The sequence below is a fragment of the Cupressus sempervirens genome, chromosome 3 (assembly GCF_028749045.1).
Source record: "Cupressus sempervirens isolate cs-2001-9-10 chromosome 3, ASM2874904v1, whole genome shotgun sequence".
NCBI classification, from domain to species: Eukaryota; Viridiplantae; Streptophyta; class Pinopsida; order Cupressales; family Cupressaceae; genus Cupressus; species Cupressus sempervirens.
In genome coordinates this window covers 16,907,258-16,922,713 of record NC_143120.1, presented here as the reverse complement: position 1 = coordinate 16,922,713, position 15,456 = coordinate 16,907,258, and positions in this window count along the sequence as shown.

Genomic DNA, 15,456 nt, shown 5'->3' with positions numbered 1-15,456 from the left:
TTTCCATGCTCATTCAATAGAGATCTAAAGCAAAATCGAATGCATAAAGAGAAGAACAAAACGATAGGAACAAAACAAAACTGCACACAAAAAAAACTATTCATTAATGCTTAACCAAGCTTTTACAATGCTTGGCTCTCTGGCTGCTGCCAGAGAGCCCTTGAGATATTTTTCCCTTCAAGAATCTCAAAACTCTAACTCTCTCTTTTCTCCCCTATCCCCCTCTTTCCTTATACTTGCTCTCTATTAAAGAGTTGCAATCGGTTACATAGTTATGGTTACAAAACCATATTTCCTATTTTAATGCATTATTGTCTCCTCATGGAGATCTCTTTCCTAATACAAGGGAAATGCCTTTATAATACATTTTAATGCTATATTTCACCATTAAAACATAATATTGCTACTTCATAAACAATTTGTACCCCATGGTTCCTAGATTTGAAATTTTTCCACTATTGCAAACTCTTGCCATGATTGGCCATGTTGGAGGGGTCTCCCATCACACTACTTTGCATACATTTCCTAGGATTTTGCATTCTATCCTAAACAATGGCCTCCCATGTTTAGGTTCATCAAGAGCTGGCTGCTTGATCAACACTCTCCTAAAAATGAGGTTCTAACCTTTTTTAGACTCAATGTGATCTACATCAAATTCTTTGTTGCAATCCTCTTTCACATATGCATTCTTTTGTCTTGATTTGAGGAAGAAGGCTTCTCTAGGCATATGTAGGTTGGATGACCTAAGTGACCACAATTGTAACATTTCATACTTACAATGTATGAATTGGATCTACCTAATCCTCTCCCTCTACTTGATCCTCCTTGGTTTCCTCTCCCTCTATTGTAGCCACCTCTTGAGGATTTATCACTAGCTTGCTATGTGAACTTACTTTCACTTTGATTCTTTTGCTCACTACCTCTACTCTAGTAGCCTCCTCTTTGTCCTCTTTGATTTTTTCCCTTTCCTCTCTCCTTGAAGTTAGAATCCCCTTTCCTTTTATTCTTTTCCTCTACTTTTAGAGCTAGCTAATGGCATCTTTGAACTATGGTAGGTGCCCACAAGCTGAGGTCCTCTTCGATATTCCACTTCAAGCCACCTAGATATCTTGCCACTTTGATTGGCTCATCTTCTTGCTACTTGGACCTTAGACATAACCTCTAAAATTATTTAGTATAACAGGTCACATCTAGGTCTTTTTTTCTTTAATCCTTTCCTTCTCTTGTGGAGCTGAATTCTAAAGTCTTTAGGCAGGAAGTTCTCCTTCACTTTAGTGACCATAGCCTTCTAGTTAGCAATAGGAGTCTTAACCATGCTTATTCATTCATCTTGTACATATTTCCACCATGTTAGAGTTGACCCTCTAAGCCTTGACTTAGAAACTTTAACCTTCTATGCCTTTGATAACCCTTCACACTCAAAATGGTACTCCATGCCATCTATCTAGTCCATGACTACATCTATGTCCATCTTTCCACTGAAAAGTGGTACACCTTCAAAAGTTTTTCCTCATATGGCTTTGATATCATTCAAGAAGGGCTCTTCATTTAAGATATGGTTAGGTTTAGGGACCACATCCTCCTTTGCTACCTCTTTACCCTTCTCAAATTCTTCTTCTTCCTTTCTCCTGGCTGCTTCAGCAAATGCATCCAGATTCACCTTCACATCTACTAGGGATTCTTCAAGAACTCTATTCTTCTCCCTTTGTTCATCAACTTCCTTGGCTATTTTTTTATTTTTCACCATGTTGGTTTTACCTACTGACTCTCCAGTAGCTGCAAATATCCACCAGCTATTCCCAAATCATTAACTTGCTTTGATACCACTTTGATGTGACAACCAATATTTCTCACAAACCTAAGCTCTCTAGGGTCTTCTTAGGTCTTCCAACTAATCAAATAGGGCTTCTTTCACACCCTATGCCTATAAGGATTCTATGAAATAAATCCCACTTCTTCAATTGGTGCACATCAACAGGTTAGTACAAGATTTCTCAAACTTCCACAGACACACAAATAACCCCAATACTCCTTGGACCTTTCCATTTGGAAAAATGAATACCTATGCATGAATTAGGTTACTCATCAACATAATACACCCAAAAAAAGTGCAAAACCCTATTCCAATTACAATCCACAGGTCAATTTTTACTTAGTTGCTTGGATAAAAGCTACTAGAATTAGCCTTCTAAACACACTAAAACTAAGATATTTTGAAAAATCTCTTAAGAATGGCAAAAAAAAATCACCTTTCTAGATACCCTTTTTGGAGTATTTGAAGATTTTCTAACTCTTAAGCCCCCAACTTGTCGTACAACCTAAGCACAATTTAAGGCTTAATTTGAGGGTTTCAAGGATTTTGGTGTTGTTTGAGTTTTAAACCTCCTAAAAGTCTTTACCAAGACTATTGGAGTTAGCCCTCCCAATCTACTTACTCACCACACTCTTGGATTGAAGAATTAGACCTTTCAATCCACTCTAAATGCTCTTTTTCATATTTGTGATCCCTAACCAAACATGGTTTGCTTTCTTAGGGCATCACACTAAATTTTTTTGCCGTGCTTCCCATGGGCTCTCCTTTTCTATACATAATGTATAAGGAGTCTAGTTCCAAATCCCAAGAGGTCATACATTTCATATAGTGGGAAATGGCCCTAAGACTCCATTTTGTGTTGGCTACCCAGTTCAAAATAACAACCTACTAACTTACAAGATAATTTTTTTGAACACACAAACTAAAAAAATAAATGAAGGAAAACCTCCACTAACACTTCCAACTTAGAAAACCCTAAGTCTGATTTGTACAAACCATGAAAAAACACTCAAGACAAGAAATTCTTTTAATAATGAAAAATGTTGATTACATTTTCTACAATGTCATTTTTCCTTCTTCCAACCTCTTGAAAAGGTTGAGTTTGACCTTATATAGGTTTGGAATGTAAGTTTCCAACTACTTTAAGTAGTTGAAGGGCTCCAACAAAGAAGTTTCTCTTTGTTGGTGTAAATAAGTGTTTACTATATGCACTTACTTAAGTTTACTTAGGTTAATGCATTATTTTATTATTTATTTAGGCGAGACACTTAGGAGTTTGTGTACTCTCACACAAGTACACAACTCTAATTTAGCACATGGTGTCTACAATACTAGAGTTTGCATCATTCATTGAGTTGTCATGTTGACAACATAGTTATTCACACTCCTAATTTAGCACATGTTTTCTACACCACTAATTTGTGTGATACACCATTGCAAGCTTATCCTCACATCATCACACTTAATTCTGTGCTTAATGGAGGATAACCCATATCTGGTGGACATACACCTGGTTGTATGACTTATCATGATGCTGACTTCTATGCATTCTAGAAGCTCTCTAGAGGCCTTTATATATAGGCACTCCTAGTGTACTCTTGATATGACATATTGAATAAATATATCATCATTTTGATCATACTCTCTCTTTGGTCTACTGTTGTGCTTGTGTGTGTGAGTTCCTTGGTCTTGGGTGAATTCTGGCCTAACCCAAATTCTTACATGGTATCAGAGCTCAAGGAGATTCTGTACACATAGCTATTCGAAACCATTCATGCTTCAACACCTTGACCCAAATCCAGAGAATCAATAGAAATTGGGAGTGTCTCAAACTAGATCTAACCTTTCCATTGCATCCAGAACATTGATTCGATGAAGATCGACTATAAATTTTCCTATGTTGGGCTAAAGTTGATCATGAGGCAATTTTTTTTTTGCAAATCAGAACTCGGAGGCCCTGATTTGTAGTTTAGGTATGGTCATTTTACTCGATTTGATTATTTATTTTTAGATCTGCATTTAATTTAATTCTAATTATTTATTTTCATATCTACATCTAATTTAAAGATTTGCATTTAATTTAATTCTCTATATTTTCAAAAAAAAAATTTCAAATTATTTGCCTAGTCAAGAGTTCAAATAGAGAATTTTTTTTTGTAGAACCGGGTTGTCAGATGTCAACTCTAGAATTTTGAAGGAATTATTTTATTATTATTTGCAGGGATATTATCAATTCTGCCATATTGCATATTTTGCCTAAAAAAATCTAGCTGAGCATCTCATAAATCAACAATGATCTCTGCTAAATTTGGCAGTCATATACTACCACCAAGAGAGAACCTTCAAAATTTGGCACATATAGCAAATTTGAAATATTCTAGCATGCATATACCACTCTCGATAGCTCGGCCCTACCCAAACATTTCTGGTGGGCTTCGTTGTTTGTTATCCATGCATTCAGTGTTTTATACACTGTGTTGTCTCATATTCCCATGCATGTGGGACTAACTTGCAAAAATTTAGCAACAAAAAAAACTTTTTGGCCACTCTTAAATAAAGTTCGACCCCCATTTGACAAAACTCTGAAGATGATTTAACTCCTTTGGTCGGCAAAGTCTCCATTAATTCAACACAAGAATTATAGGCATTCGTGGACCGTGCCACAATAGGTAATACATGGCACCATGGGTAGACTCCATGCAATATTTCCACCCACATCTGCCTAGTAGCATAGCAGACCAGTCTTGAGCTCACATGGCTCCAAACTAGCCACACGTCAACATAGTCATCTGTAGTCAAAGAACACATTGGACATGCTAGCTCACCACCAACATGTGTAACCAGTCAATATCTAACATTACCATACCATACACCACGTACCCAAAAAAGCCAATTTTTTTTTGTACAGTTCTGTACAGCCAGGTCATCTGCTGATGTCATCACAGGGGTGGGAGGGTGCTGATGTCATCTTTTCATGAGCTTAAAATTGACAGTTGTCTAATCATCATTCCAGGCCAAATTTAAACTATTGCAACAACCATATGACTGTAAAATTTAACCTCGTCTTTTGCTGATGCAACCCCTCTCTAGATTGATTTTAGATTTTGCAGTTTGGCTTTGGGAGGCCATAACTCGAACATCCAGACTCCAAATTAGGTGAATTTTTTTTTTGAAATTGGGTAGAATTTCCTAAAAATTTTAGTGGTGTAACTTTTTCTAGTTTTGGTGCACAGATTGTTCAGAAATTGTATTTTTTCGTAATTGTACCTACATAATCCTACATTTTACAACTTTAAACACTCCATACAGGCAATTATGGAGTCAAAAATAGGTTCCATTTTTTTGAAAGTGCGTTATTTTTCATCTACTTCTAGATATACTATTAGATTGTAGGGTTGTGTAGACAAAATTGTCACTTTTAGAGTTAGGATCATTCTTTGCTTTGTATTGCTTTAGAATTGTAGCACATTGTAAAGTTCCAAATTTGTAATCCATTAAGAGATCGTAACAAGCAAAATCAGAAGTCTATGAAAGCCAAAATTGGCAAGTGGCCCATTGTAATCACACTACTGATAAAGTACCCAAAGCATCTATTTTGGGGGGGTTTCTTGATTTAGTGAAAAGGGGGGGTGTTCTTGGTGTTGTGTTCTCTCTTTTCTACAATTTTCTTTCATTTTCTACATTATGGGCAACTTTAAGTTTCCAAAATTAACTCCACATAACTATGCTACATGGTCCATCAAAATGTGGTATCACTTAATGCATAATAGAGTTTCTCAATATGTAGATGGTACTCTTCCTAAACTAACAGGTGATAATGTATCGACAAGTGATATTTTAGCTTGGGTAGCAATGGATAGGAAAGCCCTAGGTGATATATGTGTTGGTCTTAGTTTGGTATTGACATCTGAGTGTCAATAGACTTAACCACTTTCTACATAGAAGCCGAGTACACTATGTATGCCGAGTTGAAGTATGTGCTGAGCTAGAATTTCAATAGGTGCCAAGCATTATACAGGTACCGAGTGATATATAGGTGTTGAGTCATAGTTGATGCTGAGCAACTTAGAATGCTTCATATGCCAAGTGAGCTAGAGTCATACATGTGTCGAGCAAGACAAAATGCAATATGTGTTGAGCACTAGTAGTCTAGTATGTGTCGAGTAATACAAAATTAGCATATGAGTTTGTGCCCTCACAAACTCAGATGTAAACCATTTTTTGAGCTAACATAGGAGGATTTTGAAGGATAATAAGGATAAAAATGAATCTTTTATATTTTCTATGCAATTAGCATGCAACCAATCAGAAAAATGGAGAAGGGATGCGACCAATGAGATAAATGCAAGGAATGAGCAAGAATTCAAGATTCAATATGGATCATAGATCCATACTTAACCCTAAGTCTACAAAGTCTTTATAAGAAGTCTTAGACCCCACGATTTTAAGTTGCTGAATAGAAGTTAATGAAGTTGCTAAGTAGATAGAAAAATTACAGAACAGGGCAAACAACAGGGGCATCACAGACTTAGTGAATTGAGAAATAATTACTTATTCAGTTGATCAGAATAGGACAAAGGATACAAATAGATATTAGATCAAGTAAGGATCACACCAAAATGAGTAGATTAAGTGCCTGAGATCAGCAATTGAAGATTGTAAGCAATTAGGTCAAAGATTTCTAATACTCTCTAGCAATTTTATTATATAGTAAAAACCCTATGATGATAGGTTAGCTTAACAACTATTTTGTAGATCCTTTGAAGAGGTGACTGAATCCTTTAATAGGGTGACACTTCATGTAAAGTGTTTGTAAATTCTTTAACTAGGTCACTATTGAAACAATGCAAAGCCTTTAATAAGGCAGACCTTTCACATGGTAGACCATAAGAAGTGGTCAAATAATTATTGCTACAGTGATTTTGTGGGTATCATTCCCACCCCAATTTTACCTTCTTATTCCTAGAGGGTTTTGGGGCTACCAAATTCTAGTGTCATGTGTTTACTTTATGTTTATTTGATATGTTTACATGCATCCAGTTTACTTTCAGTTATTTTTTTTAAAGGATTTGAAAAGGTTAAAGTGTGTTACTTCTGATTCACCCCTCCCTCTCAGAAGTACTCTTCCCATTTTAATATTCCAACAATATGTTTGGGGGTTGATGACAAGATCATGTATCAAATTAAGAGGTGTTCTACATCCAAGGAAGCTTGGGATACCCTCGAAAGCCTATATGGTAAAGTGTCTAAACAGGATGTTTTCACAATCAAAGATGAGCTTGTCTCCTTAGATCCTAAGTCATTTGATTCAATACATGATTTCATCATCAAGGTGAATAAACTAAAGACAAAGCTTACTGATTGTGGGAGTTCTATCAAAGATGACAGATTGATCTATCTTATTCGTAATAAGCTACCATCGAAATATTCCACATTTGTATGTTCTTTTAACACCTCAAAGACTACCTTAGGGTCTGCCTATAAGAAGGTCACCTTTGATGAATATGTTGATCTGTTGGATACATAAGAAAAGAATTTGAAATCAATGGGAATTCTCAAATCACCTCAATCTAAAGCATTGGTGGCCAACAATGAGGGTTCTCAAAATTCAGTTGGACAGTCTTCAAATAAAGGAAAGGGTAAGAAGAAGAAATGGAAGAACAAGTTAGAGGATGCAGAAAAGACAACACCACAATCCAATCAACAAGGCAAGTCCTCAAATTCTAACAAGAAGGGGGACAACAATAACGAGAAGAAAAAGTGTGCCCATTGCAAGAAATCAGGTCATGAAGAGCATGAGTGTTATCTCAAAATGATTGATGAGTTGACCAACATCATGAACTTAATGTTCCATTACCTAATGCCTATAAGGATAAAGGGTCTTCTTCAAATTCAAAGGGCAAAGGGCAAACACTCATGAAAAATTCAAATTCTTCAAAGGAATAGATATTTGACTCAGGCACCTCATATCACATGGGTTCTTCAAAGGAGGATTTTTCTTCAATGAAGAAATCAAAGGTACCACACATCTTTGTTGGAGATGATACCAAAATGGAAGTTGAAAGGAAAGGAAACATGGAGATGGAAAATGGAGAGTTTCAAGAGGCTCTCTATGTTCCAAATCTAAGTTCAAATCTCCTATCAATCTACAAAATCACTCACCTTAGAGATGGACATAGAGTTGAGTTCCTTCTAGACTCAGTAAAGGTGCACAATGTTAAAGATGACTCCTTGGTTATAGTGGGGAAAGTGAATCACAACAAAAGATTTTACTCTTTCTCCCATTTTTTTCCCAAGTCTCCTTCAAAGGCCTTGTTATCTCAATAAAATTCAGCAATGCAATTATGGCATGAACGGTATGGTCATCTTGACCCAATCAACATTTCCCATGGTGAATGATCAATAGATTTAGTGGATATGCATCCAGAGGGGAAGTTATAGAAAGGGAAATCTTCAAGAGTACTAGGTGTTCTTCAAATGGTTCATATGGTATTAGTAGGTCCTTTTGCATTTAGCTAGGGTTGCTACATATTGACCTTCGTTGATGACTTTTCAAGATACACTTGGGTCTACTTTCTTCATAATAAGAATGAAGTGTTCGACAAGTTTCTAGCCTTCAAGACTCATGTTGAACAAAAATTGAGTAAACGCATCAAAGTACTCCGAATGGATAATGGAAGAAGGTATGTGAATAGAAGACATAAGGACTTTTGTAGACATGAGAGAATTGATCTTCAAACTCCACTAGCATTCAGTCTGCATAAGACAAATGTTGAAGCATTGAGGATCTGAACTCTCAAATCTATGGCAAGTTTCATGATATAGGCCAAGTCTATAGATCCATCACTTGAAGTTGAAGCAATTAGTATTGCCACTCACATTCTCAATAGGTCTCCTCATACATCCTTAGATGGAAAGACTCCTTTTGAGGCATGGTGTGGCAGAAAACCTATTGTGACACACTTTAGAGTCTTTGGTTGTTAGCTTGGGCAAAGATATCTTCCAAGGGATGCAAGGCACAGTCACCTCGGTCGTGTACTTTCATTAGTTATGAATATAGTGTGAAGGCATACATACTATTGGATCCTAAGAAACATTAGATTTTTGTGGAGAAGGATGTACACTTTGAGGAAAGTTCACCAAGATTGTCCTCTAATGCTCTCTACACATCATACCATGTGGAACCTGATAGTGACACAAGTGATAGTGCTTTGATAGATTCAGACACGTGGGGTTCTATTGACAGTTGTAGCAAGAGATCACTACATTAGTTCATTCCACATACATACATACCCACAATGATAGGTCGAATATAGCGAGGTACATCTAGTCTTCTAGGTCCAGCTTTAGTGATAGATTTAGGGGATAGTATTGATGATCTACCTCTTCTTCTTGATGCAGAAACACCTTATTAAATTTTCATGAGGGTTCCATCCAACTCTTTTGTTCATTCTCTACATGATCAATCATCACAGGTTGAAGTGATTGTGGATACTTATGATTAGTAGTTGTAGAAGGGTTCTTCATCAGTTGAGCAAACAAACAATTCTTTGAGACAGGTTCTTTAGCCAGTTGAGTAGGTTTTAGAGACATCACTTATCTATGGGATTCTTTCCATGCATAGTGGAAGCATCTCATTTGTACCCTTAGCCTTGTTTCTTCCTAAGGGGAGGAGCACCATTCTACAGTCTTGGATCAACTTCTTCATCGAAGTATTTACTGGCATACATTCTTCTTTTGGGGGGGGGGGGGGGGGGTGGGGGGAGCCTATCCTATCTCTCTTCCTCTTCTCATCATTGTCTTATGTATATACTAGATGTATGTCATAATAGGATGTTCTTGATTACTCCATCCATCCATACATCATTTCATCTCTCTTTTGAGGGGAGGGTTTTTCCCATGAGGTTTTCCCTCTTTCTCCACTTTATGAGAGATTGCATATCATTATGTACATGGATACCTAACATGGCCTAGTAGCTAGGACCCATCCTGCATTTCATCCTAGATTTTGTAAGCTTAAGGGCAAAACCCTAAGTTACACTTAAGGGGGGGTGTTGGTGTAAATAAGTACTTACTATTTACACTTAAGTTTAGTTAGGTTAATGCATTATTTTATTATTTATTTAGGTGAGACAATTAGGAGTTTGTGTACTCTCATAGAAGTATGCAACTCTAATTTAACACAAGGTGTCTACAACACTAGAGTTTGCATCATTCACTAAGTTGTCATGTTGACAACACAGTTATTCACACTCCTAATTTAGCACATGTTGTCTACACCACTGATTTGTGCGATACACCATTGTAGGCTTATCCTCACATCATCACACTTAATTCTATCCTTAATGGAGGATAACCCATATTTGGTGGATAGGTGCCTAGTTGTATGACTTATCATGATGCTGACTTCTATGCATTCTAGAAGCTCTCCAGAGGCCTTTATATACATGCACTCCTAGTGTACTCTTGGTATGGCATATTGAATGAATATATCGTCATTTTGATCATACTCTCTCTTTGGTCTACTATTGTGCTTGTGTGTTTGAGTTCCTTGGTCTTGGGTGAATTCTAGCCTAAGACAAATTCTTATACTCTTTTTGCATAAAAGTTGCGAAAGTTGTCATTGACAACTTTGCAAGAAATGAGCAATTTTGCAATTTTGCAAATTTTCTACCCAAGATTTCTCTACTTGTTACCAAAATTTCCAACAAGCCTAAGATGGATCCAAAACACCTAATAAGGACTGTAAAACACTTTATTACCCTATTTGGCCCTCAAAACCAAAAAATGCTCTATGGAGCCAAATGAACCCTTTTTGAGCAATTAGGAGCAATATTACATTGTTGGAATCTTCAAACCTATTTAACTTCACCTTAGGACCAAGTTGAACCTATTATTACTCTAGTGATGTGGCTAGCATCAATAGTTATATAAAACACCAAAGAAGCCCTAGGTATACCCTTTAGCCTACCTAGGTGCTCCTACACCAACTAGGAAAGCGTGAAACTAAACTAAGAAAGAAAGAAATTAAAAATTACCTAGACTAACCATTAAATACAGGGGTTACCCACTTTTAATTGTGAGATTGATACAACTTTAGGTTCTGGCCATTGTAAGAGAAGTATAAAACCTCACCAGTGAAATAGGCCAAAATAAAAGAGTTGTTCTAGTGTACTTGCACAATTTTGAAAGCGCCTTTCCAAATAGAGTCAAACATATGGTACATTCCTTTGGGTTCATGTCTCTTATCCCACAATAAGATCGAGTCATCTTTCATGAATATTTTTGGGCTTGTTTTCTTATCAAAGAAGCTCTTTAGATGCCTCTAATGTTTTATGGTATGGTCAACCAATTTTTCATGCTCATCCTCCAACTTGGTTAAGCACATTATTCACCTTTCTAGACCATTCTAAAATGTTGGATCCTCAATCACTTGCTACAACTTGAAAACATATAGTTCTAATGGAAGGGGAAGGCTAGCCTCAACTCCATATACTAGCTCAAATAGAGAAATACCAATGACCTTGTTCGGTGTTACCCTATCTATGCATAGAGCTTCACGTAACTTCTTTTGCGAATCCTTTTGATTATCAAAGACAAGATTTTTCATAATGTTGATGAAATTTTTGTTACTTTATTCTTCCTATCCATTTCCTTGGGGAAAATAGTCTGAAGAATGACTTAGATGGATACTATTGTCATAGCAGAATTCCACAATCTCCATTGAAGAAAAGTATGTAGCATTGTCCATGACTAGCTTTAATGGGACACCAAATCTCACAAGGATGTTCTCCCTAATAAATTCATAAACAAATTTGGAAGTGGTTCTCTTGGTAGGATTTTCTTCCACCCACTTAGTAAAGTAATATATAGCATCTATAATGTATAAATGACTAGCAGAGGAGGAGGGACTAATTGGACCAATAAAATTGATTCCCCACTATTGAAAGGGGCCTTTCTATTACTACTAGATTCAATAATAAGATATTCAACTGAGGCTTATTTGAAAACATTTGACACTTGTCACATTGGGCTACCCACTTATAGGTATCTCTAAACATACCAGGCCAATAATAACACTACCTCATAATTTTATAAGTTGTTACTATAGAAAAGAAGTGCCCACCACAAGCTTCATTATGAAATGCTTGGAGTAACCTCTCTTGCTGAGGCTTATCCACACACCTTAGGAAGGTGCCATCAATTTTCATTTTATACAACTGGTCATCATAAATAACATACTTTCTTGACTTAGTCCTAATATCTCTTCTCTACTTGTATGCCAATACATTAGGACACTCTCCATAAGTAAGGAAATAAGCAATATTTGAAAACCAAGGATCTTGGAGGCTTATCATTAAAACTGTTGAGATTTCTTATTCTTTATTTTCTATCTAATTTTCTGCAATTATTTTGGACAAACCATTTCCTTAGACCAATTTTTTTGGCTTTAACTCAATAGCATATTCCTAGACTTTGGCTATCCAAGGCCCTTTGGTATTGCATCATATCTCTTGTTGAGTCAAGATGCTATTAACTACTAAATTAGGAACATGCACAATAGAGTGTAAATGTAGGACATAAAATCTGAAATTTTTAAGTGCTCTTACCACAACATAAGCATGCTTCTATATTTGAGAATACCTTAATTCATGTTCCTTGAGAGGGGTGCTCATGAAAGAAATAGGTGCTTGAATACCTTCCTTGTTTTCTTGCATGAGTATGGTAGATAATGTATGGGTTGATGCATAGTAGTACTATTAGAGTAACTATTTATTTATGCTTATTAATTAGATCATGTTAATTTAATTAATTAAGACATGTATTACTCTAGTTTACTTAAGCTTACTCTTAAGTGCATATAATTAATATTTTGTATTAATTATAATGCACAAACCTAGTTTTTCTTTCCTTTAGGGTTTTTTTCACCTTTAAGGTTGAACTTTTGTACTTTTTGTTTTCATAACTTGGAATACAATTTTTCTCTCACACTGTTCAGATTTTCCAAGCTCTACTTTTTCCTTTTTTTGTTTCTCTTCAATATAGGTTATTTTCATGCAGGTGTTATTGGTGATCTGTGAAGTTGGTTTTCTCAACTTCTACATGGTATTAGAGCGTCCCTGTTACTTCTTGGTTTGAAGATTTTTGAAGCCGCGATTCAGAGTTAGAAACTCTAACTTTTTTGAGATTTTTTTCTTCAATCAGGAGGAGGACATTTCTTTGGCTCACTTTGTGATAAAATGAACACTGCCATCATGCATAGAAGGCTTGGTATAGTCAAAAATCATATAAAACTTTCAATTTTTGGACATTGTAGCTTCTGGAAAAAACAATTTCCCCTCCAGAGGGCTATATAGGTGAAAAAATAAAATAAAAATTAAAAAATACAACTTTCAACCATCCAAGTTGCTTTGCTTAGTGACCACCCTCCAACCACCCCAACGCTACTAGAGCACTGTCCAACTATAGCTTGGGCTCATCCACCACCGACGGCATAGCCGCAATGCAGCTAGCACCCTGCAGCCACTGGCAGGCCACCCTTCAGCCACCCTACTCAGCCTGGCCACCCTCACCACTAGTGGAGCTACCCTATTTTGCCACCACTTCCGCAAAGCTCCACTCAACTATTGCCATCTATTTCTCAACTACTAACATCATAAAACTGACTGCTAACATCATCAAGCTAATTGTTAACATCACTTTCAGGTGTGCTTACATCATCTTCTCGACCCCTTGCTAATGTCATTTTCTGGTAGGGTGATGTCACTGTCTAGATTTTGATGTCATTTTTTGGTAGCTAGATTTTTTGAATGAAGGGAAATTAACAGTCCTATGATCGTCAAATTTTTTCTAGTGATTGTAATTTTCTATAGAGCTTGATTTTGGAGTAGCAGTTGGTTTTTATTAGCCATAATTTGAGCATACAGAGGTCTTTTTTCAATCTGAAAGAAGCACCAAAAAGTTGGTTCTAAGATAGAGACAATGATACTAGTTTCTTTTCATTCTGAGTCTATTTAAGCTCCCCTTTTTTGCATTGAAGTAGAGGCTTTAGTTTCCTCTCTCTCTACATCCAACATCCAAGTTTTTTTCTCAATTTTTGTGCTTCCAGTAGTTATTTCTTTGGTTTTTAAGGGATATTTTTACATGTTGTGGGGGGAGTATTTTCTTTTCTATAATTTACTTCAGAATTGACCCTTCTACTTCCATCTTCTTCTCTCAATGTTGGACCCCTCTGTGGTCTGGCTAATAGCACACAACTATCACAATTAGAAAGCACACATGACTCAACTTCTTATGTCATGTGGTTTATGGTCATGTCTGGATGAGAATCAACCTGTCTTTTAGCACCTTTTTAAGGTTCTTCAACACAGGAAAAAAATGGATGAAGCCATGTGATTGATTGTACTAAACATCTCTGATAGTTTACTATTTCACCTAGATGATTTGACCACTCCTTGCACTATTTGGACCAAATTTCACAACTTGTTTGGTAAAGTAAATGAGTTTTAGGCACTATAGCTTGATGTAGAGTTGACTTCTTTGACACCTACTAGCTTCCCCACCATTGAGGACTTCTTGATGAAGTTCAAATCTTTGTGTACAATTTGCAAGGATATTGGAAAAACATAACAAATGATGAGTTTTTTTTTTGACACTCTCAAAGTTGCAAGTACAGTATCAGATATTTTCTTCCACTTTCTACTCCACTATGGATGCCTTGGGAAATAGACATTAGATGTCTTCTTTTGAGACATTTTGTGATTGGTTGACATGGGAACAAGCTAAGATCCAACAGGTGGATGCTTCTAGCTCTTCTAGCCAAGCATAGGTTGCTCAAATTTCTTAGGGGAAATCAAAACAAAAAGCCAAACCAAAGAAAGATACACCAAAAACTAATTTCAAACCTCTAGCTAACCCTTCCAAGGGTAAATCTGCTTTGAAGTCTACTAATTCTACCTCCAAGACTAAGAAGAAATTAGTTGAGACCTATAATTTTTGTGGAAAGGATAGACATCCCATTTCTAGGTGTTGGAAATGTTTGGAGGATTTAGAGGAAGCCATGTAGGAGCATCACATTTCAGCTCTTAAGTTTACAACCCCCTATAGGGAAAAGTCATGCTCTTACTACACGAGCTATGACTTCTAGGTCTACCTAGATTCTTGACTCTGGTGCTTCTCACCATATGAAAAACACTCAGTAGTTGGTCAACTCACTTACTCCTTGTGCTATTTCATGGATTGTTGTTGGGAACTCATTACATCTTTCAGTTGCAGGTTCTGGTTCTGTTGCATTAGTTGGGGGTTCTCTGTAGGATGTTCTTTTTATCCCTAACATCTCGATGAACCTATTGTCTATTTATTAGATTTGTCACTCTAGCTCTGGTAAGATAGTTGAGTTCTCACCAAATGATGTGGTTATTTGGGACTTACTTGATTCTAAGTTGATTGTGGCTACTGGGAGTGTTGACTTTGCATCTCACCTTTATTGATTTGATGGATTTGAGTCTTTTGATTACATAGGTTCCTATCTTGTAGCACATATAGATTCAGTAAGAAAACTTTGGCATGAGAATTTGGGCCATGGCAATTACAAATATCTTCAGTAGATGAGCACATGGGAACTTGTTCTTGGGCTTCCCCAG